Source organism: Phalacrocorax carbo, chromosome 8 (genome assembly GCF_963921805.1).
Source record: "Phalacrocorax carbo chromosome 8, bPhaCar2.1, whole genome shotgun sequence".
Lineage (NCBI taxonomy): Eukaryota > Metazoa > Chordata > Aves > Suliformes > Phalacrocoracidae > Phalacrocorax > Phalacrocorax carbo.
Genome location: NC_087520.1, coordinates 20,138,885 through 20,166,806, shown reverse-complemented (window position 1 = coordinate 20,166,806; position 27,922 = coordinate 20,138,885). Strand labels below are relative to the sequence as shown.

Genomic DNA, 27,922 nt, shown 5'->3' with positions numbered 1-27,922 from the left:
TAGAAACTCTTGAAGACATAACAACTGCCAAATTGCAGTCACTTGCAGACACTTATCATTGATAGGACAGACAGAAAGAAATCTGTTCGATATTTTTGGTCTAAATGTATAAAAATTGAAATTCATCAAAATCAGTTCAATTGGGCAAATCTTCCCCCCCTCCCCGTAACTGATCAGCATTCTGTCCCTTCACTTTCTCTCGCAGTCATCAAAGATTTCCTGAGCAGCTCTAAAGAGCTAGGAAAGAAAGTAGCAGAATCTGGTTATTGTTTAAATTAATACATTAGAATATTAAAAGCTTCACTTTGAACAAAAGACTAAGATTCCAGTTGTAAAAGGACAAATTTATCACCATATGGAAGGGCAAGCTGAAGTCTTACCGGTACATCCTAGAGAGTTTCAGTTAAAACAATTACATAACTGTAGTGCCTGTTATAATGGGAAAAAACTATAAATGAGTGTGAAGAAATACCAGTAACTGGTTTGATGTTTGCAAATGGGGAAAACTGTAGAACTGATAATTCACATTTTTTTTTAGATAAAAATAATCTTTTGGTCTTAAAAAAATATATTAAGATAGTATATATTGTACAGACAGACACAGAACAAGTTAAAGGTATCACTGGCATGACAAACTTGGAGCAAAAACATCCATACAAAAGAATCTATGGTGATGCAACAGGCAAGCTACAATGGTGTCGTCGTAAAAGTGAGTTTCCCCATTTCCAGTTCAGGAGTATGACAGGCCACAGTATTGGAAATAAAGAGGAGGCTGTGGTCACAACATCTGGATTTCTTCCAGAGTAGCTTTCAGAGTTTTTGAAATGAACGCAATCATTTTTGTAAGTGCTCATTCATTTTTCATATGCTCAGTCTGTTTTCCATTTTGCATTTAAACGTATCACACTTCCACTTTTAATGGATATCTAAGATTTTAATGGAATTTCAGTGAACTGCACTTTGTACTTCCCCCAGAAAGGAATGATTCATTAGCAGCTGAAACCAGTCTCCTTTTTTGTTCTGGCTAGTGAGAGGACAGCCTGGAGGTATATTGTATTAATTCCTAATACGAATGAAGTTAGATGACGGTAGAACAAAAATGATTATGCTGAATAAGAAAACAGGCATAGTAGAGAAAATGTGAGATGGAAGGAGACAAAACAGAAAATATGTCTCTGCAAACTAGGGAATAAGATGGGAAGGTAGAAAGCTGTAGAAAGATTACATAAAGAAATGTAGTCAAACTATAAGCACTATTTTCTTTTGGATACCATAAGCAGAACAGTATTTCATATCACATTAATCAGAGGTTTATAAATGCAACAGAAAAAAACAAATATACAGGTGAATGATCACTTCCATAGACTGACAAATGAAACAGTTAAAACTTTTTAGGTACATTCTTTAATTCGCTGACTCCGGTCACAGTCACTGCAAGAGCTGTTTGAGTGCTGATACCCCTACTTGGCATAAATATACTTGTTTGTTTTTTCTTTTTAAAAATACATTTTAGAGTATACTTTTTCAGCTTTTTGCCAGAGCGGACTTAACAACAGAAATGTGTGCATGCCGTAGTTGACCAGCATGCGGAACTTTAATTACAGCTATGTCAATTTTAGGCCCTCAAATCTTGTTAAAAACACCATTATTTTGGAAAAGCTTGATTGCTTCAATTGTGTAGCTACTCCTTTACATATCGGAATGCATTTATTAAAGGTAACACCCCTTATCTCCATTTTCTAGTTCATCAACATGCCCCAGAATTTTTTTTAATAACCTCAGATATGTAGCATCATATCTTAAAATCCTAGTTAAAGAGGTGCTTTGTGCCAGCAAAGCAATTAAAAAGCATGAGCTTTCCTATGTAATCATCAGGAAAGTGGGTAGAAACATCCATTAAATGCTTGCACAGGTTTAGACTTCCAACGTACAAAGCACTTCTTGTGTCAACTTTCTTTCATGTCCTAAAAATTTATAATCCAATAATTTTCATTTTAAAGGCTGCAAGTTTTTGAAAGGCAAAGCTAGACCTCATTTTGCTAACAGGTTATTTTAAAATGTATCTAAAGGTAAACCTCTCTCAGAGATAAAATTGTAAAAAGCTGACATGTACCCAGGAATGTAAATAAACTTTGTCTTTACTGAGCATAGGTTTCCCTGATACAAATCCTGATTAGTGGGCTAGCAGGGATTTGCCTGTGTAAAGAATAACAGAAACAGAGGTTGCCCATTTAGTTCAGTAATAGTATTTTCCTAAGCAATTTTACGTCAGTAAAACAAGACTAGAACTAGGGCCTTGACTACAAGAACTGATTGCCTTCAAGGTGACTAAGTGGTAACAGAGAAAAAGATGGCAGAAGTTCAAGTTATTGAACAGTTAGTTTAATCTTCTAAGCTGAAAACCAAAAATATCTCCATTTTCAGTTTTGTTACAATGTAAGAAATAAGGGCAAGAAAGTTTATACGTTTTTGTTGCTGGTCACTCAGACAGATCAACAACTAGAAAAACAGGCACATGGTCTAATTTTCCAAATCAGGAATGTGAGGGATTCATTTTCATAAATTCATTAATTCATTAATTCATTTCATGATTCATTCAGATCAGGGATATGAGTTAATCATCTTGCCTAGGAACATCAGGAAATATAGCCATTTCATTTCTATGCCTAATTAGAAGCTGCTGTTCAGTGTAGGCAGGATTAGCCTGAGGTATGTGGCCTACTCATACACGTGAACTGGGCAACATGCAGGTCACTCAAATCACTTCGCCAACACACAGATTTTATTAACATTCTATGTATCCCTTGATTAACACATCCATTAGGTTGTGTCTGAGGCTAAATTTCCTTTCCATCCACAACATGTGATGTCTACAATGTCCATTAGGTATAATGCAGTATGTCCTGTGAAGAGTACCCATACCTGCTGTAAGGATAGGTAGTCATGTTGTGGTTGGCTCAACAACTCCTAAATATCCTACCAAACCTTAAGAAAACATTGCTCAGCTATTGTCAACCAGACAATACAGCCAAGCTACAAGATATCTGATGAAATTTCCCACCAAATTAAATGGTATAGATGACTAGATCAAGCCCAGGCAGCCTAAAATGAATAGACAGGATGCAGTGTCCTGCTCCATCTGTCTGAAACGTTGGAGCTGTTTTAGCATGGTCATATTACATTTTGTTCTTTGTCAACTCATTGTCTTCACTGTTTAGCACCCATTCTCCTTTTTCTCCACACTAAATAACTACCTCTTCTGCAAAAACACTTAGTTGAGAGGTGTATGCTGTTGTACCTTTTATCTAAATCTTCGTAAGTCTCAATCAGAGACTTCTCATTGACTTCACTAGGGGTTGGACCAACCTGTACAAGTAGATTTGAGACTAGCTCTTTGACAGCAGGTATTTTTACTTCCCAAGGGTTCCTTCTCATTCACAAAATTGAACAATTCAGTCTTGAAAATGTGTCCTTTCTTTCCAGAGAAATTACTGAATCTGTACTGAAAACAGTTTCGAGAAAGTAATTGTTTTATATAATGCCCATGATGACTGAATGGTGTGCTACTGGTAACTACAATGGAAAAAACTGAGTTGCAGAATTTCTTTTGTAGCAAATGGTTTGAAGGTTTCTGGATTTTATATCGTTACCATGAAACTTCTGTCACCCACACACTTGTGAAGAAGAGGAAACGATTCTGTTCTACTTATCAAGCACAAACATGTGTTTCATAGGTATTAAGTAGTTTTCTATTGGACATTCTTGGTTTCACACTTCACAATTCTTCCCAAGCAAATTTTTGCACCTTTTATGCAGTATCAACCCTGCCTTTTACCAGTCTGAATCAAGTACCTTTTTACAGTATATTTGTAGTAATAGAGAATTACAAAAGAAAACGATTCACCAGTTTAAAAAAAAAATGCAAACATATAAATGAACCACAAGTAAAATTTCAATCATTATTAAAAAAACTTTAAAAAAAGAGAGAGTATATTCCAATTCCTATATAGCTCAACATTGAGAAGTAGCTGCATAACAACCTTAGAAACAATTGTCACAGTTTATGATGTGCAGTGCCCAAAGGTCTGTAGGCAGCCAAGGAAGGAGAGGATCAGCTAGGCTATGGGTACATACCATTTGAATTACAAACCCTTCCCTCAAATGGATAACAAGAAAGAAGGGTACTTTTTTTCAAACATTAACAGCATTTTGGCTTTATCTCTAGCAAACAGTATGAAAAAGGAAAGTGTGTTCATTTGCAATGTGACTTTAAAAAGCCCCAAAATCTGAATTATTCTTCAAACTTGAGAACATAATATAACAGAACTGCCACACCTGGTCAGTCCGAAGACGCCTCTTCCTGAATACCTTGCCTCTGATAAAAGCCACCTGTAGATATTAAAGGGAAAAGTATTAAAAACTTCTGCCAGAAGTATTACAACTTCTGACAACTACACTACTCATAAGCCCTGGAATACTGCAGAAATTAAGAAGCACTAATAAAGGCACATCTGTGACTCCTGAGTTGGCAGGGGTAGGAAACTGGAAGAGTGCATTGCCACGCAGCAGTGTGCTGAAAAAATACATTTGAGAGAAGTCAGCTGTGCACTAACAACACATAAGCACCACTGTTTAAGAGTTTTATCCACAAAGAAGGAGTTGGTCAGCATCTATTTTGACTAATAATTTTTGAGTTAATGCTTCGACTCATCTATTTTGGAGGTCTCCTTTCCCAGAGAAGAACACATTAAAAAACCCTCCAAACTCCTCCAGAACTTAAGTAAACCCAATATAGACTGTAGCAACACTGTGCCTTGACTGAGAATCCACAGAGTAAAGTAAAGACAGCCAAGTTAGTTACAGCTGTCAAGCAGAGAAGGTCATTTTTCTGCTCTCTATTAAGCTGGAAAAGGGAGCATGGTACTGGGGTCAAAACAAAGATGTTATCCTGCCAACTGACTTCCTCTGCCTAGTACACTAACAGCATCAATGAAAAAAAAAAAGGTACTGAAAAGAAAAAAAAGAAGGAAAGAACAGACTTGCTTTTTGACATCATTTGGAACTCCACAAAGACAAAGGCAATACGCATGGCAAAGAGAGGCTGTTTCTTCACGGTTTCCTGGAGCTTTTTAACCCAACATGAACAAATCACAGAATACTTTGATTTTGGGTGGGAATTTGCATACAGAAAAGTAAAGGTGTCTGAGACACTGTGCATTGCCAGAAAAAGTAATTGATTCCTGGTTTTCCCATGTAAATTGGAAGGAAAAAAGATAAAAAAAGACAGAGAGGTGTATTTTCTCTGCAGCCATCTTTTTGCCAGTGGTGTGCCATAAAAACATATGTGGAAATATATACTCTGTGTATTAAACACAAAGATATGAGCGCAAAAAAACCCACCCCTTATTAAAGAGCTTACTGTTGCCTTCCATGCTGAAAGTGAAGAAAATTAAAGGGTGATAGGATACTTCCTTAAATACAGCCCCCTTCTTCCAAACATCACTTGAACTTTTCGCTGTTGACAGAAACAAAACCCCTGCCCCGGCAGTGGGGGTGTCCCATTTGTTTGTCTATATGTTCTCAGAAAGTTTTGCTGTTGTCCTCTGCAACACTCTGAGCACGTCTGTGGAAGCTAGCATTTATTTATTTATTTAGATTAACACATATTATATATCTCCTGCCAAAAGTCATAGCTACTTCTCAGGAATTATATTGCCTGCTGTTTTCCTAAAGCTATTTTGATACATTTATGGCTGATGGAGGGTAAAAGAAGTGAGTGGTGGACACCTGCTGAAAACTTGGCACTGCTACCTTTTTCAGCCACCAGTATTACAGAGCATCTGAGTGAAGTGGGCTGAAGGCACTGGTCTTTATAGCTATCCATCCATCACTCACAGCTGCAGTTACACTAGGGTCTTCCTTCTGAGCTTCAGGACAATAATACTATTACAAAAATTATCAAGTTTATGCAAAAGGTATGAAGAACCCCAACCTACCCTCCTCAGCACCAGGATTATGTCAGAAACACCATTTAACACAGTGTTGTTGCCTAGTGATATGTTGTATTAATTTTAGCCACTTCTATGTCTTTCAAACCCTTTTCAAACAGGTTAATTCCTGTATAACTGTTCCCATTAGGCTCTGCCTCTGAAACAGTTGTTACATAAATCTGTTATCCGTTAAGACACAAGACTTCAGCCACTCATCTGCACTTTGTCTAAGATACTATCTTAGTATCTTAGATGTCTGTGGGTTTTTTTTCAGGACCCATATATACAAACTGTAGTGAGACTCATTGTGCATATTAATAACATTGAGCCAATGGCTTGGGAGACATAAGTACACAGTTGTTTGACTGCCAGCCCAGCCCTCAGTGATCAGGCAAGAAATCATGGACAGAAGGAATATATGGCAGGAACCATAGTGAATTAAACAGGCAGAAGCAGTAGTGAATGAAATAAAGCATGAATACATTGGCATCAGTGATGGAGAATCTTCTTCCACCTGAGAAGCATGAATAATAAGCTCATCTTTTCAGATCGAAAAGGTTTTAGACCGCTATTTCAGAGGCAGCCAATGGTCCCCTGATCTGGTCATTCAAGAAGTAGCCCATTCTACTGCTGCACAAATAGGAAATATTCTCATTGTCCACTGAATCCATTAATTCATACCTGGAATTATCTATCCATCATATCCCAGGAAAATAGCTTTCCCTGAAGAAGCCAACTGCATGGGGCATAACAACACCTGCCTGTTTGTCTGTATTGGCTTCCCAGATCTCAAGCTGCAAAACCTCTGCCTCAGTGTTTCTTCTCAGCAATCCTCCATGCAGCCTTTATTTTTTGGTACACAGATTCCTCAAAGAATGCCCTTGAGGGGATGGATGAAACAAAACAATAAGCTCCAAAACAGCCAAATACAGAACTGTAGGGAGAAAGCATGTCTTTCCAGAGCAAGTTTTATCACTTTTTTCAGGTAATTTGAGATTCATGGATGAATAATATAAACTACTGGAAATTGGTCCAGGTGCACACACAGAGTAATAGACTCATTTGCGGAGAAAGTGATACTGCACACAGGCGTAGATTTACCTATGAAACTAGACCTTAAACATCTCTTACCATGCCTAGAACCTCCCATCCCTAGCACTAGCTGCTAATGAATCCCTCAGTTAATTGGCTTTCTGTAGATTTGTTCCAAAATATATAAATAATACTACTTTAAGTACAACACAGGAAGATACTACTACAGAAAGAATGCCATAACTAAAAGAAAGCAACCTGGGATCTTGAACTCTCTTTGAATTTGTCTTATCATGCACTTGCACAAAATGAGTCATTCCAAATTTGCTAATTTATCCAGGTGTCTATACCAATTTCTAAGAATTAATCCTAACCTACCTCCCATTAATGAATTATTAATATTATCATATGTTACTGCTCAATGATACCTCATCTTGTACTTCATTTATATCAGTTAGATTCTTTGAGTGATCCACTCCAGAATGCAGCATCTTAAGGAAAAACCTCTAATAAAACAGCCTCAGGTTTGGGGTTTTTCTGGCCTGCTTTCTTTTTAGATATTGCTTTAACATAGAAATAACTCCTTACACATCACCATCCAACATATCTAGTGCAGTATGTCCTTCCCTTTCCAGAAGCTTAAGAGACAGATCCCTGTTCTGTACTCATGTGTATGGGGTTACCTACCTTTTGGAAAGATCACCTCCCCTTTTTTTTTTTTTTAATTAGCGGTATGTCTCCTTAAATCATCTCTTGTCTTTTTCCTTCAAGCCATCGTAGCCACCTAAACTTAAGTAAAAATTGTTGCTACACTTACATAAAAGTAATTGTTCTCACCAGTAATTCACATTGTACTGGATTTGAGGGGCTGCTGTAGCTCCAAATCCCCAGTTACAGAGAGTGCTGTGATGAACATCTGTCCTGGATTCAGCTGGGGTAGAGTTAAATTTCTTCATAGTAGCTAGTATGGGGCTATGTTTTGGAGTTTTGCTGGAAACAGCGGTGATAATGTGCAGATGTTTTAGTTGTTGCTGAGTAGCACTTACACTGGTCAAGGACTTTTTCAGCTCCCCATGCTCTGCCGGGTGCACAAGAAGCTGGGAGGGGACACAGCCGGGACAGCTGACCCAAACCGACCAATGGGATATTCCATATCATATGACGTCATGCTCAGCATATACAGCTGGGGAAGAAGGAGGAAGTGGGGGACTTTTGGATTGATGGCGTTTGTCTTCCCAAGTAACCATTACGCATGATGGAGCCCTGCTTTCCTGGAGACGGCTGAGCACCTGCCTGCCCATGGGAAGGAGTGAATGAATGCCTTGGTTTGCTTTGCTTCCGTGCACAGCTTTTGCTTTACCTATTAAACTGTCTTTACCTCAAACCATGAGTTGCCTCACTTTTACTCCTCCAATTCTCTCCCCCGTCCCACCAGGGGGGAGTGAGCGAGCAGCTGCGTGGTGCTTGGTTGCTGGCTGGGGCTAAACCACAACAACATCACTGTGTCACCCTGAGGAGCCCAGCCATGCCTTCAGCCAGGTCATATCCTGCACTAGAGGGCTGGGGAGCCACAGTTCTCTCTCCTGTGGAGCATTCCCAGAAATACTTATTTTGGTCAGGAAAACTGGCCATACCAGGTTGCAGTCTATCTTTCATGCCATTAAGTCAATTTCATTCATTTTGATGCATATTCTTTGTAAATGGGAGAGATATCATGATGGGTTTACTGGCAAAGTCAAAGGTATGAACTAATTATTTTGGTTATTCATTATCCTGCTGAGACAAATGTTATGAAGAACAAAAGGCAGGACTTAATAAGTTAGCTGGAAATGCTAATCTGGTGTGAGTTTTGAGCATTACTCAGGAAATATAAGCACTATGAAAAGATCTAGTGAAATCAGAAATGCTGTCTGGTAATAATAACGGAAGAAGGGATTTGTTCTCTAATTACCAGACACAAATTTGGGAAATTTGTCTTCCAAGGCACCATGACTTTGCAGTTCATTACATTCTCAATGACTCATATTATTAATATGTCCTTTTAATTGCTCTTTGTTGTCTTGACCCTTATTATAAGGGGATTGTTCATTCTTTCCAGACAGGGGTTACCCTTGGGTTCACAGAGTACTGCCTTAATGTAAGCAGGCATCTTGCATCCAAATTCTAGCAGAAAATGAGAATCCAAGTGAAGAGCACAGCTACAGAGATTAATAATCCAGAATGGGAGAGAGAATCCTCTCAAAGTACAAAAGAGAGCTGACAGAAAGAACAAATTAAAGGAAGATTTACGCTGATCACTGGAGGATTAGATCTTTCAGTTTCTCTGTTACATTGATAACACAGGTTTAGTACCATAATGTGGGGTCCTCATAAAAATACACCTGAAATAAACTACCCTGACTGTGCTTCCCATGGGGAAGTATTAGAATTTGTAAACCGGACAGTCCTTTCCACTTCCCACCAGATCTACATATAAGACATGTACAAGTCAACACATGATACATCTTATAAAGGCACTAAGTCTTAGGAGAGCTTTCAGCATGTTTGGAACATGCGGTCTGGTGGACAGAATGCACTCAAAATCCCAAGCACTAACCACTCAGGTTCAATTTTCATGTTCCCTGAGACTTCAAAAGTCCCACTCTAACTGATTTCCATACTCATATCAGTGTGAGTTGAATCAGTCCCTGAGTATTACACTTTAGGACTGAACTTTCTAACCTTTCACAGCATGACTATCTAAAGGGATACATTATGTATAGTTATTGTAACACCATGACAATGAAGCAAACACAAAGATCACCAAGCATCAAAACAATTCAGTTTTATGCAAAACATGCTCACATACAGTTTTTACTTTTATGAATTAAAGTTATGCAAGCATATTTATTAATTAATGCTAACACTGCTTCATCAACATTGCAGTAAGGGAGTGTGCAAAGATTTTTTCATGATCTTCTAACGTATTAGCCAGCAAAGTGTTTTTTCAAAAATGTACTCTTGCACAACTTAGCAAACACACACAAGGGTAATTTTGCTAGTGGTTATATTGAATTTTTTTCACTGAATGTTAATGAATTTTAAATTGTCTCCGTTAATTTTACATTTCATTATGGCACAATATGAACTTAATACAGCTGATTAAAAATTGATTCACCCATTCTTTAGTGAAAGTTCCGGTCCCAAATTCCTAAATTAGAATGGTCTTATTTAAAGCGCAATTTAGACTTTAAAGAGAAAAATAGAGTAATTTAAAATAGTTTTAAATTCTTAAGTAGTTCTTCTAACTATTTTCCTATGATGTATAGATACAGGTAAAATCTAATATCCTTTCACTAAAAATCCTGATTATGTTTTCATTTTTGTGTATGTGGACATATATTTCATAAACAAATTAGTGTGGCACTGCCGATACAATCTTTCTTCAAGTATTAATGGCTTCAAGCTGAACATCCAAGAGAAAGATAATCTATATGGAGTTTATTTCTGGTTATATATGTCGGTACTAAAACAGAGTGGTCAAATGGCACATTGAGGGAATCCTTACTACAGAAAGTACGGATCAACAATCTGGCAAAGTATAACTCTAGTGGGAGAACCCAAAACACAATGTAGCAACAACTGCTGTGAAAGTATTTTGAGGTATATATGTATTTTATGTTCTACTGACATGGATTTAAAAACAATGGAAGCAATGAACAAGAAGAATGATAGTTCATATCTGTAACTACTCCACACCACGTGCATAATTTTTAAAAATATTACCATCATGCTACGTACAAAAGTGAAAAAAGGTGTTGAACTTGTTCTAAAGAGCAACTTGTATTTCAGACTCTCTGATGAGAGGCGCTAGCAGTTACATATAAAAACTGAATCATGAATCCACAAAATAACCCAAAAATTCCTCATCGTGGGAAACACTACATCCTTTTATTAGGTAACTGGTGCAATAAAATAGAAGGAGCAGAGTAGAAAACTGGAAGACAGAATAACAGATACCAAGACTAGTCCTTGGGATAAGCTGTGAGCTGACTCACCCAGCTTATGAGGTTGCAGGCACAGGTTCATATAACTATGGTTCATCCACTGCTGTTTCCTCAAAACCACTTAGAGACACTGGAGACTCCTGCAAAATTCAGTTTCAGAATTTCTGCTAAGGATTGGGGTTCCATTTGAAAATAACAAGGGTACTATTTCTGCCTTAATACCATAAAAAGCCAGGGTAGAAGGTATGATGGAAACATAAGATATAAATGAACCAAGCAGTCCTTAGTCCTCTGGCTTTCCTCAGAGGTTTTCACCAGTGAGAACTGTGTAGGGGTTAGTCCTTCTTCAAAGACAACTTCATTCCAAATCATACTTTGTACACATTTCTTCGTATAATTTAGTATTGTAACACTGGTGTCACAGTATAGTGCTGCTGTACAGTTCTTTCTACACTGTTTTTTTCTTCACTTGTGACCAAGTATTCAGCTTTGCAATTACTACTATGCACTGTTCTTATATACAGCTTAATGAAGAATCTCTCCTTGGGAGCCTGTCATTCCTATGGGGCTGACCTTTCCAAAGAAAATACCCTGGATATTTTTGAGGGTCCACTCCCAAGAGATAGTAAAGTCAATAATTTATTCCTGAAATACACAGAGATTTCATGTTAGCAATTTCCTGTCCATGTAGAAGCCAGCCGTCAGAATACCAGTCAGGTGCTGCCCCTTGGCGAAGAGTTGACACTGGCATCAGGACAAGACATTCATGCAAAAAAAAACCCCAGGGTAAACAGTATAACGCTATGCTATGTATTACTCCTCCTGCTTCCAAATGCCAGATTCTGTTTACCTTGATTAAATAAATTTTACTATCCATGAAAGCAGAGGAAATATATATATGTATGTATGTATGTATGTATGTATGTATGTGTGTATAGCGAGCTATGACCAGTTTTGCCAGTTGATGGTATGATATGAGCTTAAATCTAACATAGCAGATGTAAAATGAACTTTGAATTTATATGCATTGTATTTCAATATCCACAATACCGAATGTTTACAAAATTGTCATAAATCTCTGCATTTATAATTTTGGATAATCAGTTACAGTTTCTGTTTATAATTCAGAGTTCCTTCTGTTGTGTGTAGTACACTTAACATGAAGCCAATTTTTTTTATTTTTATGCTGCTTGGCCACCTATAATGCACAAGATACATGTTTTGTAGAAATTAGGTCTATTCATAACCACTACTCCACATACATTTAGTTTACTTTCTTATATATACACTTATAAGTGGGATGTAAACACATGGATAGTCACTAGGATGCTTCTTGTTGCGATGTATTTTCTCTGTTTGCACTGGATGGTATGTTTATATCAGATCTAATAAGTAACCAACACTTTTACAGCTATGAGCACTTATTTTTTAAATTTAGACTTTTGGACGAACTGGCCATTCCAGATTCCCTAGAGCTGTCCTAAAATACTTTTTGAAAACATGTTGTAAAATTTATGTTGACTTCAGAGTGTCTGTAAGGAATTACATTACTTTATTTGCATGCCTAATAAATTTTTCTGGCTGCTATTTACAAATGGTCCATTTACAAAGCAGCTTTCTACTAAAACCTCTAGAAGAAATGTTTGCCTGGTAACCAGGTGACCATGGAGCAGTGAGGTAGAAGTTAAATATCTAGGCAGGGCTCTGTGTGTGCACATATAAATTTGTATGCATATACATACATAGATTCACACACATACATATGCATGCATTTTTCATATAGAGGTATATATATGTACACACACACATACATGTATTTTATATACCCCTGGCTGGCAGAGTGGAATCTGAAAATAGGAAGGAATCAATATGAATATGGATCTTTGGATCCATTACAGTTTGGGGTTTTTTTTTTTATTACTATTCTCAGATTTTTAGAATCTATCCAGGAAAGTTTCAAACACACATATGGAATTTATGCACTCATTGCACTCACTGACATTCATTGGAGTTTAGAAGATTAACTCCATCAAGCTCCATGGAAAAATCCCTCTGCTAGGATTCATACAAGGCTGTTCTTCTAAAGAAATCCCAGTGGTGAGCTTAATAATGTCTTGGCCAGGGGGTAAATCTCTTCAAAGCTCCACAACAGCTCATGCATACCAATAGAGACTAAAGCACAATCTAGGCTGTTTTTCATTGATCGGTAGAGAAAGTTCTACAAATTTAAAAATATATTGGACTGAGCTCTTCATACACCTTAGTAGACTTTTTTGTGTACTTAGCTAATGGAAAACAATCATGATAAAGACCTGCATATTTATTAATTATACATTCAAGAGAAACAATTTATTTTAATACTATGCCAATTTAAATCCAGTTAGGATTTTAAATCTTAAGAGATAAAATGATGTACTGGAACAATCTTGATTACAGAGTTAATTAGAGAGCAAGTAGTTTATTTTTTATTAAAAATTAATAATTCATGCACCTTAATTGTTGGATAATGATGTTTTTTTCTGCTATAGGTAGTTAAAAATTTTAAAGCAGTACTTTACAGCTACGATTTAAAGTATTTATTCCATAAAATACATGTCAAAGTGTTGCTGTTAAAGTGGTTATCAAAAATTTAATGGAAATAAAAATACTGATCATTTAAAATAAAAAAGAAACCCAGTCCTAATAAGTCTGAGTTGCCAAGGCTTCTATTTTTTGCTTTATCAGGGAAAGCCAGAAAAAATTCTCTTAACATTCAGAATAAACTAGGACCATAAGCAGCCCAAAAATACTGAGGGGCCAGTTGTCTTAAAGTTGAAGGGTCCAGAAAGGAGCTCATGAGCTTTCCTTCAGATTTAATTCTAGATGTCCTTTTCTTCATGCACACATGAATGAATGGGAAAATTATTTCTCCTAGCTAGGTCTCCCATTTAAGCAGAAATGCAGCCATCATGGTACCTAAATATTGTGTTTACACTCTCTAACTGAATCTTCTCAGCATTATTTAGGCATGCTCAGTGCTTAAACCTGATAGAAAGGCTTCCCACCCATACCAATTAACTGTATCCTGTAGTTTTGTTCTCCTAGATGTCCTTGAATATTGCCTTATTCTGTTCTGTGTTGTTCATTTGAATTAGTTTGAATTTCGTCCCAGAAATTGTTTGTAATCTAGAAACTGTATCAATCTGCCCCTATTTTTCAATTTTTAATTTCCCAAGAGACATAAATGGATTTCCTAATTTGAGCATATGGCAAAGAGACTCTCTTTCAGAGCATTCTTTCCCTTTTTCTCTCTTATTTCACTTAGACCAGTCACAGCAGTTGTTACCTGGAAAGACAATTTTTGATGAATAAGGGCCTCTCTATGCTAAGGTGGAACTCCATGTGACTCCACCACCAGCTGCTGAGTTTACAGTACATATCAAGTAAAAAAATGTGTTATGAAATTACTAGGGAATGTCATACTCTCTCCTGAGTGAGAATTAAATAGCAGGAAAGAAGATGTGGTGACAATCTATACCAAGCATTATCATAACTAGGATTGTTTTTCACTGTAGTGGCACATTGGACGTTTTATATCCCATGCTGTCTAAATATGATCAGCATGAGAACCAATGCAAAATTGAAATATATCTACTGAGAAACATTTAATGGAAATTCCCACAGAAATCACAGAATCACAGAATAGTTTGGGTTGGAAGGGACTTTCAATGGTCATCTAGTCCAACCTCCCTGCAATGAGCAGGGACGTCTTCAACTAGATCAGGTTGCTCAGAGCCCTGTCCAACCTGACCAGGGATGGGATATCTACAACCTCTCTGGGCAACCTGTGTCAGTGTAAAAAATGTCTTCCTTATATCTAGTCTGAATCTACCCTCTTCTAGTTTAAAACCATCATCCCTTGTCCTATTGCAACAGGCTCTACTAAAACGTCTGTACCTAATCATAGAATCATAGTAAGGTTTGTGTTGGAAAGGATCTTCAAAGATCACTTAGTCCATCCCCTCTGCAAGGAGCAGGGGCAGCATTCACTAGACCAGGAACAAAAGACTGCTCTCTCTAAAAGCAACCAGACCTAGCAGCCAGAACAGCAGAGCACTCGGGTACTGGGGGTGTTTCCCTGGGGAGTTTGTTCCCTGGACAGTGACCCTCACTGTCTTCTCCATTTCAGAAAATCCAGAACCCTGTCAAAATAGTGGAGTATCTGAGCAGCTGGATTTTCCTTGGTACATGTAGTCTGAGAACATAGATATATGAATCTCACTGTGTTTATGTGGCTCCCTTTCTATTTATTAGATGATATAAAACTGGGATAAATGGTTGATACACAAAATGGGTGCAGAGCCATTCAGAAAACCCTCTAAAGACTGGAGAGGTCAACAGGGACCTCATGGAGTTCAACAAAGGGAAGTGCCAAGTCCTGCCCCTGGGGAGGAATAACCCCATGCATCAGTACAGGCTGGGGGCCAACCACCTGGAAAGCAGTTGTGTGGAAGAAAGCTTGGGGTCCTGGTGGGCAACAAGTTGACTAAAAGCTAGCGGAGCAAAGCAGGCCAGCAGCATCCTGGGCTGTTGCCAGCAGGTTGAAGGAGGTGATTCTCCTCCTCTGCTCACCACTTGAGACACATCTGGAGTATTGGGTCCAGTGCTGGTCTCCCTGGTACAAAAGGGACATGGACTGACTGGAGCGAGTCCAGCGAAGGACCACTAAGATGCTGAAGGGCTGGGAGCATCTTACATCCAGGGAAAGGCTGAGAATGCTGGGACTGTTCAGCCTGGGGAAGAGAAGGTTCAGAGGCATCTTACCAGTGTGTGTAAATACCTGATGGGAGGGTGTAAAGAAGGCAATACTACTGACTCTTCTCAGCAGTATCCAGTGGTAGAACAAGAGGAAATGGGCACAAATGGAAATCCAAGAAATTCTGTTTAAACATAAGGAAGTGTTTTACTGTAAGGTTGATCAAACACTGGAACAGGGTGCCCAGCAAGGTTATGGCTTCTCTGTCCTTGGAAGTTTTCACAACCCAACTGGGCACAGTCGTGGGTGACCTGCTTAATTGATCCTGCTTTGAGCAGGGGTTTCCAACTAGATGATCTCCAGCAGTCCCTGCCAAACTCAGCCACTCTTTGATTCTATGGTTCTACATGTTTTCCTCACATCTGTAACTCCAGCTCTCATACCTCCTTGGAGTGTAAAAACTTAGGGACATAGTGCAGTTTAAGTTTACGCCATGCCTTCAAAATTACAGAATTTGTCCTGCTCTTCATACTGCACCTATATTTTCTAAGTCACTTAACGTCTTTGTTAAAGCCAGGCAATATTGCATTTGTCACACTGTGATGCACTAAGTAACTATTTTAAATTGGTGATGTTCACTGAAGAAAGTGCTCAGATGACTACTTTTTTTGGACTGGAATAGTAGAGAAAAGCACATATTTGCAAGACGAAAGGCATGTTAATAGAGGCCTGTTTATGACAACCCATAATATAAACTGATGATTAACCAGGCTTGCACATATGGCAAATGAAAATTATACACAAAATCAAAATTCACGCATATATCTATGAAGATAAATTGAGCACTGTCTAATTCTAGGGACATGTTTTTCCTTTCCTTTGGAAAATGTCTACTTCACTTTGAATGATAACGTAATGTAATTACAAAGCAGCACTAAAAGTAGTGCTGTTCTGAAAGTCCAAGGAGGCAGACATGAATTTAAAGCAGTAATCTAAAAACCATGACTAAAAGCTCCCTTTTCTCTCCCACCACCACCATTTAAATTCAGTCAGTACAGGGTGTAGTCCCACATCATGTAATGCTGTTACATGCATGAACAGCCTCTCCCTCTTTCATGTTTCAAAAAACACTGAACCCACTCTGAAGTTCTGGACATTGCCCTTTTTTAATGAAGTCCAAAAGTCAAGACATCAAATAGGAGATTTATGACAATATTTTTTTATGCTGGGATCAAAAACTTCTTATAGAGATTTTAATTGGAAGGTTTTTTCATATTCATCTTTGGTTACCACAGCCCTGGATTGCAATAATGAAGATAAGATCATGCATAAGCATAAACCCCAGCAGCTTGGACAAGCTGGATGAAGGAAATGAGACAACTGATGATGCAATCTGCCCAACACTTTGGAAACCTGTACATTAATGCAAGAATTGTGGGGAAGAAACAAGAGAAGCTGAATAGGAAATCTTAATATGCACTTAATGACTAGCACTACAGAAGCTTAGAAAATGAGACACTAGTGCAATGTAAAAGGCCAGCATGTTCACATATGACAGTTGTCTTGAGATACAAATTTGGGAAGTTATCCTTGCTGAAATTCTGGGAACTTGAGCTTGGGAATGTTAAGTGTCCATTGCAGATGACTGAACCATGAAAATGCAATGGAAAGAACTTGTGACTTGTGAACAAATACCACAATTACCCAAGGCACAATACAAGGTAATAATGGAGATTTAAACTACCCAGACAATCTTTAAAAAGAGAATGAATGCAGTACAACATGGATTAATCTGGAAGTCATGGTGGTGATAAATATTACAGATACACATATACATACAGGAGGCAGAAAAAAAGCAATCCTTGCAAAGACTGTTCTAAATTCAATCAATAAAGAGGAATTGACTGAGATCATAGCAAAATGCAGCTTGGATGACAATGACCATGGTCTGACAAGAGTTAATGAAACTTAGGAAAGGAAGGAGGCTGGATAGCAGAAGAGAAACAAATAGACTTTAATAAAACAGAGTTTAACAGTCAACAAATCCCCAGGTAAGAGTTCATATGATGGGGAAAAAGGAGTTACAGAGAGTGGCAGTTCCACAAGCAGTATTAATGGTGCAAGAACAAGCAGAAACTATCCCAATACGTAAGCTCTAAGTAACTAAATCAGAAGCTCCTCACCAGTGTTAAGCAAAAGAAGGAAGCACAGAGAAGGTGGAAATAGGTTAATTATACTAAAAATATTGGATAACAGTTTAGCAAGAAAATTAGAAAGGTCAAAGCATAAGATGGAAAAAGCCAGCAAAGGAATCAAAGACAACAAGAAATCATTGCAGATGTTAGCAGTAAGATAAGTGTCAGCCTAGTACTGATTGGAGAGGAAAGCTATCAGAATGCCAGGACTGCTCACATGATGCATGATATTTTTTGCTTTAAGACGTAAACTGCAAGCAGGTGTTTACAACAATTAACACTGTAGAAGAAAATAAAATCTCAGCTTGGAATAAAGAAAGACAGGTCAGAACAGTTCAGCTACTTATACTGACCGGTACATTGACTTAACTAGCTGCAACAATCCAGACATATTAAAGCTCATTAGATACCTGTGAGGAATTGAAAACCCAAAAAAGTGAAATGCAGCATCTATCATTAAAGGGAATACCAGAAAGATAAACCAGTCAGCTATGGAAGTATAATTAAAATAACTTAATTTTCTCCCATCCCCAAATTGATTACAAATAACTAGGCACCTGAAAAATAATATGGTCATGCCTAAGAGCTGATATGGTCCAGCACAAATCATGTCAAACTTATTTTCTAATTTTCTTCTCTGACTGGGCAACAGATCATGTGGATGAAGAAGAAACCTTGTGTATTTCAATTTTAGTAGATCTTTTAACACAATATATTCTAATAGGTGAACCAGGGAAGCACAGTCATCACAAAAGCAATAAAGAACAGGTACAAAAATGTTTGGGATAACTGTGCTTATGAAATAGTTAACAATGGTTTACCACCAAATGGTAAAACATACTCACTGAAGATACAGAGGCCTATTCATAGGTCTGGTTCTATTCAATATTTTAATTATTATCCTAGATAAAGGAACAGAAAGTACATTTATTAAATATGCAGCTCCCACCACAATAAGACTGACCTCATGTACGCTGGAGAGGTCTAAAATTCACAGTGATCTTGACAAACTGGAAAACAATCTGAAACTAAATAGATTAAGTCTAAAAATGGACTTAAGAACAACAAAGACATAAGTGAAGCACGAGACAGTAGTGTCCCACCGTTACAAGCATAATAGATGTTATGTTTGTGCCTGTTCAAACAAACATGTATAACATAAAAACATATCTATGTAACGTATAAGCATATAATCTACAGTGGGTAAGCATATACATATACATACACACAACAAAAAATGCAAAAAATCCTTGTCATAATGGTTCTCCTCTAGCCACCATTGGCAAGGCTTCAGCAAGACTACTATTGCTTCAGTGAAGCAAATTAAGCTGTCCACTGTGCTTTAGCAAAGGCATGGGCAAACCGAGTTAGATAACCACAGATTTAGGAACCAAAACAAAAGAAAGACTGAAAGAACACGGAATGCTTCGACTCAATAGTTACAGTAGATAAGCAAAAGGGTAATAGGTTTAAGTGACACTAACAAATCAATTCAGAGATTCAGAAAAAATTCTGGTAGTAATGAAGGAACAGTGAAATGCCATGTAGTCATGGCATAGCTATCACTGGAGTATTTTGTAAACAGGTTACACAAACATTAGTCAGGAACTACACAGCTAGAAATTATTCTGCCTTGAGGGCCTCACAGATTTCTTTTTCCAAGATTCTGCTACCCAGAATAGTCATTAACCTAACAGATAAGGTATTTGCACAAAATAAAAACATTCTGGCATCAAGTTTCTTCTCTGACCTAGGCAAATGAATATTTAACAAGCATTTAGGCCCCTTACTGGCCTGCTGATCATCTGCATCTTATACAGATTCCCTAGCTCCTGAATTATTATCTCACTGGGAATCTGGGGAATTCTGTCATTTCTCTACCTATGAGAAATTTCTGCACCTGAAAGACTTTGCAACAGACTTTTCATTTGAACTGATAGGAATTTTGTGTACAGTCTTGTAGTTAATGAACTGACCCACAGTAAGAAGTATCTAGTGTGATTCCTCCCCACCTGACTTTATTCATCAAACTTGCAGCTACTGTACTTATGTGAATCTCTTGGGATGAGACAAACATCTAATTTGGTATGTACAGAGTCTAGCCAATTTTCTTGGACTAACTAGACTAACTTTCATATAGCTACACATAGGTGGGACAAATCCCAAAATTCAGAAACCACTTACCTACATTACTTTGCAAAATTAAGAAGGGGATCATAGTCTGGCTTGACACCTTAAAGTTATTTTATGCATATTCAGATTGTATTTACTATTTTTAGCTGTCTTTTTTGACTGAACTGTGTGAGTAAGCATATTCTGCCAAACTGCAAAGTTCAGCAATGCGTTTAAAGGCAGAAGCTCCTTTGAGGTTTAATGCAGTCTTTTTCCAAGTAGTGTGATTTCAATCCAAACTCCAAAATATTACCATTTCACTTTTTCTCAAGGCAGCAAAAAGGAAAAAAAAAAATCAAACCCCTCATTACTTCAAGTTTGACAATCCTCCTCTATTATTAATGTGATGTAAAATTTCTCCCTGATCACCATATTCTGAGCATACTTAGCAATGACATTCCACCTTTTAGTTAGAAGCGAGTACATGGCTTTGAATGGAAGTAGCTTAGAGGCTTCCATTATTTCAAAGTCTCTGGCAATGACAGCATTGCAAGCTATGTAATGTTTGCAGTATTCAGGCAAGGATAGAAGAGGCAAATAAGAGCCTTAAAAGTCTGGGCTAGATCCTGAAGATGAATTCCTGAGTCCAAATGCTGTAATACACAGAATATACTGCTCCTCTTCCCTGCTGCAAAGTGAACATCATGAACATGCTTGCTGAGGAACAGCGTATTGGAGGCTGATAGAGAGAGGAGAATGAGATTATAGAGAAGTAATGAGGAAAGGCAAACCCAGCATATAAATTGACTGCGGCTAATGAAAACACTGAAATGTAATTGCTGCCCAGGGAGGTTTTAGTAAGGAACAATGGGAGGAATAGCTTGTGGCCTTGCTAGATCAGCGGTAATATGGGAACCACAAAAGCATCATCCACCAAAAACCCTCCAAATCCTATCCTATGGAATTTTTCTATAGTAATTTTATGTGAGAAAATAATCAAGTACATACAAACAAAACTTGGCTAATTCTTTAAAATAGGTTTTTTTTGGAAGAAGAATTTGGAATATTTTGTATTTTAATGAAAAAGAATGTAAAAAAAATGAGGCAGTTTCAATTATACACTTCTAATATTTTTACACCACCTTGTTTCTTAAGGTACTATTTCGAAGTAACTGATTTATCTTACAAATTATACACCTATATACAATGTAAATAGTTACAGCTAGTAGAAAGAATGCTATTTTACAATATATGTAGCTCAAAGTAGCCTCTTAATCAATATGGTATCTCTTTCCACTATACATATTATCAGAATTTGAAATATATGTTTTGTGTTTTTATCTAAAGTTTTGGTAATGGTAAAACATATAATATAGAAAATATATAATTTATGCAAGCACATAACACAAAGACAATTAGAAACACACTGGTTTGATTTTGCACGGCATAATTTTGCTCCCTAGGCAGTGATTACATTTTAGTGGTTTGATTAGCTTCAGTCATAAGAGTTCACTATGATTTTTCAGATTAGTATTTTTAAAATACATTTTCCTTAAGCAGAAGTACTTTTTGTTACTCCTTCACATTTCTGGGTTCCTAAAAATTTTATTTTTCATTATTTATACTATCTTTTACCTCCAAAGATATCTTCACTGACACTATTCACTGCTTTGCTCCATCAGTGGCATAAACTATTATACGAGCTATGAACAGGACACAAAGTCAGTGGCAATGGCCACGTGTAACTTTGCAAGAAACCCCGTGGCTGACATTTGTCAGCTTAGTCCACAGAAATAATTTGCTGCAGAATGTGAACGTACCCTGGGTACTGCTAAACTCTGGCTGTTCCTGGTGGTGGATGCTTCTGCAGTTAATATTGGGCTACAGCAGCACTCTAATATCTCAAATTTTCTCCAGGCTCTGGCCATATGACTGTATACATCTTGGCTGTGGAAATATGCTGAAATATCATAATTCCAGCTCACCTCTGCTCAGTCATCTTCCATTCTTGTACACAAAGCAAGTGGGGAGAAGCAAAGAAGCCAAGAAAGACTTGCAGGACTGGCACTGTAGGACTGAGTCTTTGCTCGTTGGCCTTCAACAGGAGGTAGCACTAAAGACTGAAATTACCAATTATGTTTTCTGTCCCAGACAAGTTGTATTGTTTCCAACAGAAAAAGTATTCCAATAGTATTTTATGTTATAAATAAAAGAATCTGGATATATCTTAAGCAATTAACACAAATAAGGAGGTTTCATTTGCTATAATGATACACCTATGATCAGCATTTTAACATCTCATGGCTGTGAATTCCTTTACATACGAGTGAAAGGGCATCTTTTCAAGAAAATGTGGGCAGAAAACTCTTCATTTTATGCTACTGTCTGCAAAAATGCCACTTTAGAAAACCCTTCATCTTCATGGATATATCTTCATGGCATTATTCTTTAATTATCTTAGATGTAAACATGAGAGAAAGGACTAATTAATTAGAAAATCTTTTGCAGTAGACACCCGATGTCTAGAAAAATTAATATTTGTTCTGTAGAGGGCCTGGGATCTGATGAGAGGAGGTAATTTGAATTAGCTGCAGATAGCTCACATTAGTGGATAATTAATTTTCTTCATATTTTGTCCTAGATTTCTTTAGACAACAGTTGTAGAGTAAACAATTCTGTGTTAGTGAAAGGATGTCAGAATTCAGGTTAGATTATGACTCCTCAGAAACAAAAAATAAAATATGCAACAGCAAACATAATATTAAAGGAAAACCAGAAAGAAGAAACTTATTGAGAATCCAGAGCATTATTTTGCAGCAGTTTTAATGATTTCTATTGAAAATTGGGGGAATATTACCCTCATCTCTGAAGTTATTCTAAGATCTATGGGACTTCTAAACAGCAGAGGCTGTTATTTATGTGCTTATACTGTCAGTGTTTCATGTAATATCTTATAAGACCAAGACATTTCTGTACTCTAAAGGTTTTTACATTTGCTTATTTATGTGCAGATAATAAATTTTTGTCGAACAAAAATTCCATTATATTACATAGAATATAGCTAATAAACATATTTAATTATTACCTTGAAGAAAGTCACTATGAACAATAAGTTTTGATTATGACAAAAACTTAAAATTGGGTTGCCAGGACACACCTTGTGGGAAAAGTGATTAGCGTGCGAGCACATGTGCTGCTCGAGCATTAATGAATGGGAGTTTCGGTGAGCGATAGTTGGGATACTGATAATTCAGATTTAATTCCAAGGAATCTGGTTGATGACAGCCCTATCAGCAGTGTCTGCCCTCATTTAGTTTCTATCCTCAGAAACAACCTTAATGCATAAATTAGACAGACAAAACTCATACAATGCAAGCTTGTTTAACTAATCATCTACTGTGGAGATAAGCGTAAAGGATGAAGGAGTAATCATGTTGTTGCTTACACCAATGAGGAGGTGGAGCATGAAGTGGTAAAGCATATACCGATCAACCACTGTATAAAACCAAGCACTGTAAAATTTTCTTGAGAAAGGATTTGCTTCACTTGAGTCTGGAGGAAGCAATCAAAGTCACTTCAGTGTATATTTACAGCTTTACTGGCTGAAAGCCTCCAGATCATTCTTATGGATGCCTTGGGCCTCCATATCCTCAAGAAGTTGTTTTTAGAGATTGTCTTTTCACATACTAGCCATACAAACAAACATGGTTACTAGTGGTTTTAAGTGCCTGTTAAGCTTCAGTACAGTATATACTAGATTCAGTTTCGGATCTGGAATTCTGTTCCTTGCTGGTTTGCAGGCAGCTGTGTTCGAAAGTCTCAGACTTCTACTACATATGAAAACCCCAAAAGTTGTAAGACAGAACTTATTTAAAAGCAGTTTATTCGTTACAGATTGCATTAGCAGGAGAAACTACTTCTGCCTAAAAATTAGTCAGACTTCTTATCTGAAGAAAGACAAGCAAGAAGATTTACTTTGAAAGAAGATTTATCTCATGAACCTGAAGGACAGCGCAAGTTCTTCAGGTTCCTGCAAGTATATGAAAATAATTTTAAAAGAACTATAATATATTGTTGAAGAATAATTATTCAGACATCGGAACAGCTAGTGTAGCTTTCTGTGCCTACACAACATCTGTCTCATGCACTGAAATAACCATGTTGAAAACAACATAATGCATCTGCCTTGAGAAATAAAACTCCAACCCAAACTATTTACACTATTCTCTCCTTTATCTAATCAAACTCAAATCAAAATGTGTTTTCAACTTAACTGACCTGCATTTTACTGTACACTAAAAATGTGGATGCCTTTGATTTTAATTAAGTAAATAACTCACCAGCCTTTACCAATGACACTTCAAGTTTCTCAGCATGGTATGAAAAAAAAAAAAAAAAAAAGAAGAAAAAGGTATAATTAGAGCAACTTACTGGAAATTTCTTAAAATCAAGATTTTTTTTAAATGCCAACATAATTTACTATGGCAAGTAAGATTTGGAATTAGTAATGTGATACTACTCCCAGTAAAACCTGGGGCAAGACTTCCACAGCCATCACTAAGTCAACTTTAAGCCATAGGAGAAAGACAGAAGGTGAGTTAAACCAGAAGGCTAAATCAGAAATAAATGCAGCCCCTCCTGGTTTGCAGGGAGACCTTGGGAGAAACTGGGCTGCAAAACCACACAATTCCTCTGAATCCTTTTGAGCTGGTCTGGGGGAGACTACGGCCCATCTGAGTGCTCTTGCTAAACCTCTCACTCAGTGAAAAACTTTTTGGCACATAGTGTTTCAGAACTTGCACAAATATTCCTGAACGTCAGGCAGTCACTGTATGGCAACAAAAAGGAGAGAGTTCTCAAATTCTTCTGCTTGTTCTAATTACACTTCTGTGATTTAAACCTGATGTAAATTTGGTTTCCTTTTTGTTGAGCATAAGCTTAAGAAGGTCAGTACAAATTGTCTTCTGTGGAAGGTCAAGTTCTTTAGAATAACATTAATTCTCTTATTTAAATATCTTGCAAATATTTAAGGAAAATACATTCGCTGTCTTCTGGGGAGGAGGTAGAAAGTAGTGAGTGTGTTTTCAACTCTGTGGTTCATATTTCAATCCTTTCTGCAGATTATAGTTTCTGGATAATTGGGTTCAAGAAAAATAACAAAAGCTCTGCTAGATTTAAAGGGTAAGCCTCTATCATATACAGAGCCATAGCTACTATACATATACATGTGTATATATATAAACCATACATATAATTCTACCTTTATATATAACTTTTTAAGTGATTTGGATAACGAAGTGGACATTTGGCCTTGAAAAACAAAACATTCAAGATGTGAATGTTGTTGGTCACATTCTTCAGAATATGAAAAATTTTCATATCAAAATAAATATCCTTGGGTTTAATAATTTTTTCATATTTTTCTTTAATTCTTAACCAATTGTCCATTTGTCAGAGCTGGCTCAGCTAGTAGCTATCTTTCCTTTTTTACCCATACTTTCTCTATTTGACATATATGCCATTATTACTTGGGACACTTTCCAGCATCCAGAATATTTTGTTCATATCATTCCAAGTATCACCAGTGATTTTTATGTTTTTGCCTTCTGAGTCAGTACAGATTTCTGATACATGAGAGTTATCTCATTGATATCATAATCTATTTTTCACTAGAGGGTGAAGTTTTTCGTGATTCTTCTAATTCTTCATCCATCGCTCTTTGGTGGGTCATAAGCCTTTTGTCTTCTTCATGATGCCTATTTCACTTTTCCCTCTTGATAAGCATTTGTGTTGAGATCCAATTCAGAGTGAAACCCCCATATAATTGTCCTGGTTTCAGCTGGGATAGAGTTAAATTTCTTCATAGTAGCTAGTATGGGGCTATGTTTTGGTGGAAACAGGGGTGATCATGTGGAGATGTTTTAGTTGTTGCTAAGTAGCACTTACACTGGTCAAGGACTTTTTCAGCTCCCCGTGCTCTGCCGGGGGCACAAGAAGCTGGGAGGGGACACAGCCAGGACAGCTGACCCAAACTGACCAATGGGATATTCCATACCATATGACGTCATGCTCAGCATATAAAGCTGGGGAAGAAGGAGGAAGTGGGGGACTTTTGGATCGATGGCGTTTGTCTTCCCAAGTCACCGTTACGCGTGATGGAGCCCTGCTTTCCTGGAGACGGCTGAGCACCTGCCCGCTCATGGGAAGGAGTGAATGAATGCCTTGGTTTGCTTTGCTTCCGTGCACAGCTTTTGCTTTACCTATTGAACTCTCTTTACCTCAAACCATGTGTTGCCTCACTTTTACTCCTCCAGTTCTCTCCCCCGCCCCACCAGGGGGGAGTGAGCGAGCGGCTGCGTGGTGCTTGGTTGCTGGCTGGGGCTAAACCATTACATAATTAATTCCAGTTATTTATTTATTATTTAATTTTGACTTCATCATTAACAATGTTTGAGAAAATTAACTGCATTTCAGCTGGGACTTCCAGATAAATTCAAAGGAACTAGGTAATCAAATCTTACTGAATGTTATAAGGAAATCTCTTTCCTGTCTTCACTATATCTCACCATTCTTCTGCACATTGAGCCTAACCCAGATCACATTCAGGTGACTTTTTAAGATTTGCAGTGATTTCAGTGAGCTTCCGGATAACAATCAGAGGCTTGAGAGACTGTCACGCCCAAAATTGCAGCATTGTATCTCTCATTTACAGTGTTCTCACGACTTAGAGGAGCTGTTGGTGATTCTACCCACAGCTGCAGCTACCCATCAGGACTGGCTGTAGTGCTGAGTGTTCATAGGCATAACAGGAGACAAAACTTCTAACTCTTAAAAGTACCAGTAATTCATCAGTCATGTAAAACTGACTGAAAATCATCATGGAGTTTTCTTAGTCTAATTACTGAGTGATTTTTATGAAATGCATTGACTAATTAGTGAGCCAACCGTTTACTGAACACCTTGTGCTTCAGATACGCCAGACCTCCAGTACAGAGTTATCTGAAACTGCAATCCAGTTGCTATGACTACAGCAAGCTCCCATAGGATGGCTGTATTTAGCTGGCACATCTCAACCACCCAGAATACTAATGAAATGGAAGAGTCCACCTATATGCACTGCAATTCAAACATGCATTTTACAAAACTAAAGTATTTGCAGGTAGTCGACTGCAATTTATCCTGCTTTTCAACAAAAATATAAAATCCATTCTCTTTGTAGAAACCTTTTCTCTTTCTATGCCCTGTAGCTGGACTTAAATTTTTACATATCTTTTTTTAAAACCAGATTTTAAATTATGTAGCTTAATAGAATAAATATTTGGGTTTTTTCTAAAAAGAATTCAGCAAATCGAGGTAATAAGGATTTCACATTAGTTATATTCAATTATATTAAACGGAAAAATTAAATAGGACAGCTTTCACTTGTTTTTGGCTTTATACAGCAAAATCCATGGAAGGTACTCTAGTGTGTGCTTGTTTACCACACAACTTTAACAACAGAATAACATTAACCTAATCAGCCCATGCTGGTGGTGGTAAAGTTATGGTGAGAAAAGACAAACACAAAGTTATTTCTACTTGCATAACAGTTCTGCCTGGTGCTGTTGGGCTGGTCTGGGATACATTGCAACCTCTGACGTAGGTCCACTTGGGTGCTGACAATCTTGCAGGACATTTTGGGTCATTACAGCTAAAGATTACTGTTATCTTTTATCAGTGAGTTTTTAAAATATATCTTGTTAGGAACACACTGCAGAAACTATGGCTGTTGGCTATTACCATCTCCATTCATGTCTGTTACCTAATGCCCTCTACTCTATGGGAACTCATGCAGAAAATCCGGTTTGCTTGTTTAGTAATTCCTGACATTGT

At 37.3% G+C, this 27,922-nt stretch overlaps 1 long non-coding RNA gene across 9 annotated transcripts in view; it reads right to left on the bottom strand.

The window, feature by feature from the left end:
* Positions 1-27,922, bottom strand: part of LOC135314733 (uncharacterized) — a 340,184-nt gene that overhangs the window by 111,640 nt on the left and 200,622 nt on the right. For 8 of the 9 annotated variants that reach the window (XR_010374203.1, XR_010374202.1, XR_010374206.1 and 5 more), the window contains 2 exons: positions 11,060-11,148; positions 4,336-4,389 (listed from right to left, as the gene is read on the bottom strand). This is a non-coding gene — a long non-coding RNA (uncharacterized LOC135314733). The remainder of the gene's footprint in view (positions 1-4,335; positions 4,390-11,059; positions 11,149-27,922) is intronic. The other variant, XR_010374201.1, reaches the window with a different exon arrangement.